The sequence below is a fragment of the Glycine max genome, chromosome 8 (genome assembly GCF_000004515.6).
Source record: "Glycine max cultivar Williams 82 chromosome 8, Glycine_max_v4.0, whole genome shotgun sequence".
Classification (NCBI taxonomy): Eukaryota; Viridiplantae; Streptophyta; class Magnoliopsida; order Fabales; family Fabaceae; genus Glycine; species Glycine max.
Window position 1 is genome coordinate 23041563 of NC_038244.2, and position 6368 is coordinate 23047930.

The window sequence follows — 6368 nt, forward strand, 5'->3', positions numbered from 1 at the left end:
GAAGACAAACACAGGAGATTTATACTGGTACGACAACAACCCGTGCCTACATTCAGTCCCCAAGCGACCTGCGGTCCTTGAGATTTCTTTTCAACCTTGTAAAAATCCTTTTACAAGCAAAGATTCACAAGGGATGTACCATCCCTTGTTCTCTTTGAACAACCTAGTGGATGTACCCTCCACTAGAACTGATCCACAAGAGATGTACCCTTTCTTGTTCTCAGTCACAACAACCCAAGTAGATGTACCCTCTACTTGTTCCACAAAGGATGTACCCTCCAATGTGTTGAGACAAAGTTCTCAGGCGGTTAGTCCTTTGAAACTTTGTGAAGGGGGAAACAAAAGAATTCTTAGGCGGTTAGTCCTTTGAAATCTTTTGTTTATGGGAAAGGGAAGAATCAAAAGAATTCTCAAACTGTGTCATTTTGAATTCTTTGACAAGGGAGAAGGGAGACACAAAAGAATTCAGGCGGTTAGTCCTTCGTTCTTTTGGAAAAGGGAGAAGAGAGACACAAAAAGAATTCAGACGTTTAGTCCTTGGCGAATTCTTTTTGGCAAAGGGAGAAGGGAATGAAAAAGATGAATAGCACACGTTTTGTTTTCAAGGTTTGGAAAACCATAAAAATTTAGAAAGCTTTTGGCAAAGGAAGAAGAAGAATAAATTCAAGAGGATGCTTAAAGAGATTCAAAGGTTGTAAAGGATTGTAATGATTGTACTTAAAAATGCAAGTTAAGGACTAGCTTTTATAGATTCTTCATGTCTGGTCAAGAAAACCATTAGAAGAGTTATAACCTTTAGAAAAACTTGAAAACCATTGGAAGAGTTACATCTTTTGATTTTTGTTCAAAACTTATCACTGGTAATCGATTACCAAATCATTGTAATCGATTACACAAAGCATTTTTGTGAAAAGATATGACTCTTCACATTTGAATTTGGTTTTCAATGTTCAAACACACTGGTAATCGATTACCAATATATTGTAATCGATTACACCATTTTGAAATTGATTGGAACATTATAATTCAGTTGAAAGCTTTTTGAAAACAAAACTTGCCACTGATAATCGATTACAATAAACTGGTAATCGATTACCAAAGTGTAAAAACTCTTTGGTAAAAGGTTTTGTGAAAAATTCATATGCTACTCAATGTTTTGAAAAACTTTTAAGTACTTATCTTGATTGAGTCTTTTCTTGATTCTTGAATCTCGAGTCTTGAATCTTGTTCTTGATTATTCTTGATTCTTGATTCTTGATTCTTGAGAACTTGAAACTTGAAACTTCTCTTGAATCTTTCTCTTGATTCTTGAATTGTTCTTGACTCAATCTTGAAATCATTCTCATAGGCTTTTTGTCATCATCTTTGTTATCATCAAAACACCTTGAATCAATCTTGATTCATCATCATGAAGCAATGAAGCTTACTTCTACATGAAAGAAAAAGGTGATGGCTCAGCTCAAGAAAGAAACCAAGAAACACAAAATGAGGATGTGGAGTTAACCTCTCAACAGTACAAGGCTTTGATGGAACTACTACAATAGCAAAACATGAATCACAACAATTCACATGTGAATCAGATTGGTATTGTCAACAAAAAAGGTAGTGTACTGTCCATTACTTGTTGTGTAAGCAAGACCAATCAAGATGAGTGGATCCTTGACTCGGGTGCCACAAACCATGTCACAACCTTTCTATATTTGTTTTCCATATGCAGAAAGATAAATCTTGTGATTGTTAGACAACGTAATGGTCATAGTGTCACTGCAACTCATGCAGGCAGAATCTAGTTTTCTCAATTTTTATACCTAAAGGATGTTTTGTACATACCTAGTTTCCTATTCATTTTGATTTCGGTATCCAAATTGATATCTTTTTATCCTGTAAACTAATTTTCATAAATGACAAATGTTTCATACAAGATATGCATAACCTACAGATGATTGGTACAGTTGATATATATGGTGGACGGTCTTTATAGACTTAAGATGGTTCCACTTAAGCCTAATAAGAAGTATAACTCAAATTCTGTTGATGTTTCTGTTAGTCCTAGAGTTTCTACTATCTCAGCTTTTTCATGTAATAGGACACCCATAGATTTATGGCATTTTAGACTTGGTCATCCATCTTTTGAAAGATTGTTATTGTTAAAACAACCTTATCCCATTCTCACTTCTAATAAACAATTCATTTGTGAAACTAGTCATCATTTAAAATAGAAAAGATTATCATTTCCTAATAGTGATTCTCATTCTTCTCGTGTTTTTGCTCTTATATATGTGGATATTTGGGATCTTTGCAATGTAACTTCTTTGAATGGTTAGAAATACTTTCTTATTGTAGATGATTATTCTATATTTCTTTGGATTATCCTTGCAATGTAACTCCTTTTTAAAGAAATTTTTTGTCAATGTTGAAAGACAGTTTGAATTAAAAATAAAGGCCATTAGATTAGACAATGAATTAGAGTTCATTATGAAATATTTTTATAAGGATACTAGTATTATACATCAATGTTTTTGTGTTGAAACTCCCTAACATAATGTGGTCGTAGAAAGGAAAAACCAACATCTATTAAATGTAACTTGATTATTACTATTTTAGTCCAATTTACCTCCTATTTTTTGGTCCTATGCCTTACTCCATTCTACTGTTATTATTAACCATTTGCCTACTTTTCTTGGTAATAAAACTCCTTATGAAAAATTGTATGGAACCAACCTATGACATTGAATCCTTAAGAGTTTTTGGTTGTCTGTGCTTCTCTAGCACTTTAGAAGCTAATAGAAGAAAGCTTGACCCAAGGGCCGCAACTTTAGTCTTTTTAGGTTTCAAGCCACACACAAAAGATTATATCATTTTTGACCTTGAAACCAGAGCCATTTCTATCTTTAGGAATGTCATATTTTTTTAGGACTGTTTTCCATTCACAAGTTAGAATAAACCAAATCCTATTACTGTCCTACATGTGCCTACTTCTTCATTCCAGATCATTGATTAGCCTAATGATTCCCTTTTGGAGTCAAGAAGTGATTCTGTCAAGTTTGTACCCAATGATAATTCTAATTCTTCAACTCCTCAGCAGACCATTCATACACCCAGAAGATCCTTGAGAGAAATACATTGACCAAGTAAATATAAAGACATTCGTGTTACATATCCATCATCAATTGCTTCCAATCCCTCTACAGGTAATAGTCTATATCCTCTTAGTTTTGTTCTTACTTATCATAGACTATCTCCCTCCTATCACAATATTTTTTCCTCTATCACACAAAGTGTTGAACCACAGCCATACAGTGAAGCATCTCGAGATCCTAATTGGATTGAGGCCATGAATGTAGAGATCAAAGCACTAGAACTCAATAATACTTGGGTTCTTACTGATCTTCCTAAGCACAAATCAACAATTGGTTGTAGATGGGTGTATAAAGTCAAGCATAGATCTGATGGTTCAATAGAGAAGTATAAAGCTAAATTGGTGGCCAAGGGATACACTCAAGTAGAAGGATAGGACTATCTAGACACTTTCTCTTTAATGGCTAAATTGACCACAATGAGACTTTTACTGGCTTTAGCTGCCATCAATCAATGGTATCTCAAGCAATTGGATGTGAACAATGCCTTTTTAAAATGGCCAGACCAGGGCTGTTCTACAAGCCTCAAAGGTCATTATATGGTTTGAAGCAAGCTAGTAGACAATGGTATGCCAAACTCTCATCCTTTATGTTTTCACATGGATACAAACAACGTGCTTCTGATCACTCTTTGTTTATTAGACATGGTTCCAACAGAATTTTTGTCTTGTTAGTCTATGTTGATGACATTGTCTTATTAGGCAATGAATTATCTAAGATTCAAAGGATTACTTATTTGTTGGATGATACTTTAAGAATAAAGGACTTTGGAGATTTAAGGCATTTCTTGGGGTTTGAGGTAGCCAGAAGTTCTAATGGTATCAATCTTTGTCAAAGGAAGTATGCACTAGACATTCTTAATGATTCTGGCATCTTGGATCTAAGCTAGTGTCTACTCCTTGTGATTACACATCTAAACTGCATCAACACTCAGGACTTCCAATTTCAACATAGGAAGCATCTTCTTATAGGAGATTAATTGGGAGATTGATTTATTTGACTAATACTAGGCCAAATATCACTTATGCAATGCAACATCTAAGTCAATTTGTTGCTAATCCCACTTCTGATCATAAACAAGCTGCTTTTCGAATACTCTGATACCTCAAGGGGACTCTAGGTGCAAGGATTTTCCTGTCTACTGCTAATTCATTTAAAGGGTGTTAGTGATTCAGATTGGGCTGGTTGCATTGATACTAAGCAATCTATCATTGGCTATGCTGTCTACATTGGTGATTTATTAATTTCATGGAAGTCTAAGAAACAAGCTACTATTTCCAGAAGCTCCACAAAGGTTGAATATCGCGCTTTAGCAAGTGCTACTTGTGAGCTACAACGGCTTACTTACTTGCTCGAAGAATTGAAGATCCAATTTCAGAACCCTATTGTCCTATATTGTGATAACAAATTTGCTCTTCATATAGTAGTTAATCATGTTTTTCATGAGAGGACCAAACACATTGAGATTGACTATCATATTGCTCATGAGAAAGTACTGAATGGTCTTGTGAAGCTTCTTCCTATTTCTTCTGCAAATCAGCTAGCAGACATTTACACTAAGGCTCTTATGCCTGATGCATTTCAGTTTTTGTATTCCAAGCTATGACATTCCTAGCTTGAGGGGGAGTCTTAGCACATAACATTGTAACTAGAGTTGATTAATTGGTTAAGCTCATGTAACTAAAGTTAATGGAGTTAGTTATCCTTATAACTAACTATATAATCTGTTGTAATAATCAATTTTTGTAAGCCAATTCATTCTATGGTATTCACTTGCTTCCTTCATAGTTTTCTTCCTCTACAAGCTTCTTCCATAAGATTAACATTCATTCATGGCATACATGGAGTTTATGAGTAATAGCAGGTATGTTAATCGGTTATCATATATTTGCATTAATCATTAAAAATAAATTTTAAAATAGTTAAGTAATTAACAATTAATTAAAGCTTTAATTGTTTTAATTTGAATTCTCTCTCTTTCATTCCCGTTTCCTCTTTGGCACTGTGGTCAGCATCCCCTCTTTCCCCTTTTCCCTTTCTTCAGCAACAACACAAACACAAACACCAATAGAGAATCCAAAACACAACACACGCGCTGGAGTGTGACGATTTGTTGGTATTTTTTAATCCCTCTTTCATATTTTTTCTACTTTCTTCCTTCCTTTATCTTTCCTTGCTTTGTTTATTTTGCTCTTCTGTTACAGGGACGAACGCTACGGTGGGGCCGTGGTGCTTATGGGAACGGCACACCACTTGCGACAACGATTACTTTTTTTATTTTCTGATAGTGTTTTTTCTTGGATTAAAAGATAACCGGTACTTAACCTTTTATTGTAAGTAAAATAAAGTGATTAACCGGTGCACCACTTAAAACTGGTGCACGGTAGACACACGCTCAAAGAAAATCGGTAATCGTAAGAAATTTTATTCTTTTGACTAGGTCGTATTGTATCACCTACTGTCATTTTCAATCTAGCTAGAAAGCTCTTTCAATGCCTGACACACATACATTGCTTTGCTGTACAGCGGGGTGGGGGTTACTTCTTCCTTCTCTGCAGTCAACACAAATTACGAATATTTTAAGACTGAAATATATAGTCACAATAAGAAATGAATCAAATGAAATATACAGAGTAATACTTTTGTTTCCCAACATGAAATCAGAACTGTGCATTGGTAAATGGTACAAACTATAAATATGTTTGAGCGGATACAAAGGCTTTGATGCCATTGCACTAAAACCCAACTATCTAAATAAAGTAAAGGTATATATGAAGGATTTCAATTTTCATGTTACGTTTCTCCAAAGGCATCCAAAAACGGGATATAACGGTCTCGATCTTGACCTCATTCTTTTCCCTACCATTAGTAGTAAACTAGTAATCCCATTTTCACCATTCACTTCAGTGTTTCACTCTTCACTGTTAAGGGCATGCAGCTATCGCATGATTTTAGGGTAACAAAAAAAAAATTGTAATTTAAAACAACAGGTCATAATAGTAACTATCCATCAAGATATACATCTCTATCTTTCTTTTATATATATATATATATATATATATATATATATATATATATATATATATATATATATATTCAAGCTGTCAAAAAACAGTTCATTAATCATACATGACTATTTATTAAAATAACTTTGTGATAATCAACCATTAAAATATTTCTTAATATCCTTCCACTTATTTTTCAAACAATTAACCTTTTATAAAGTCTTAA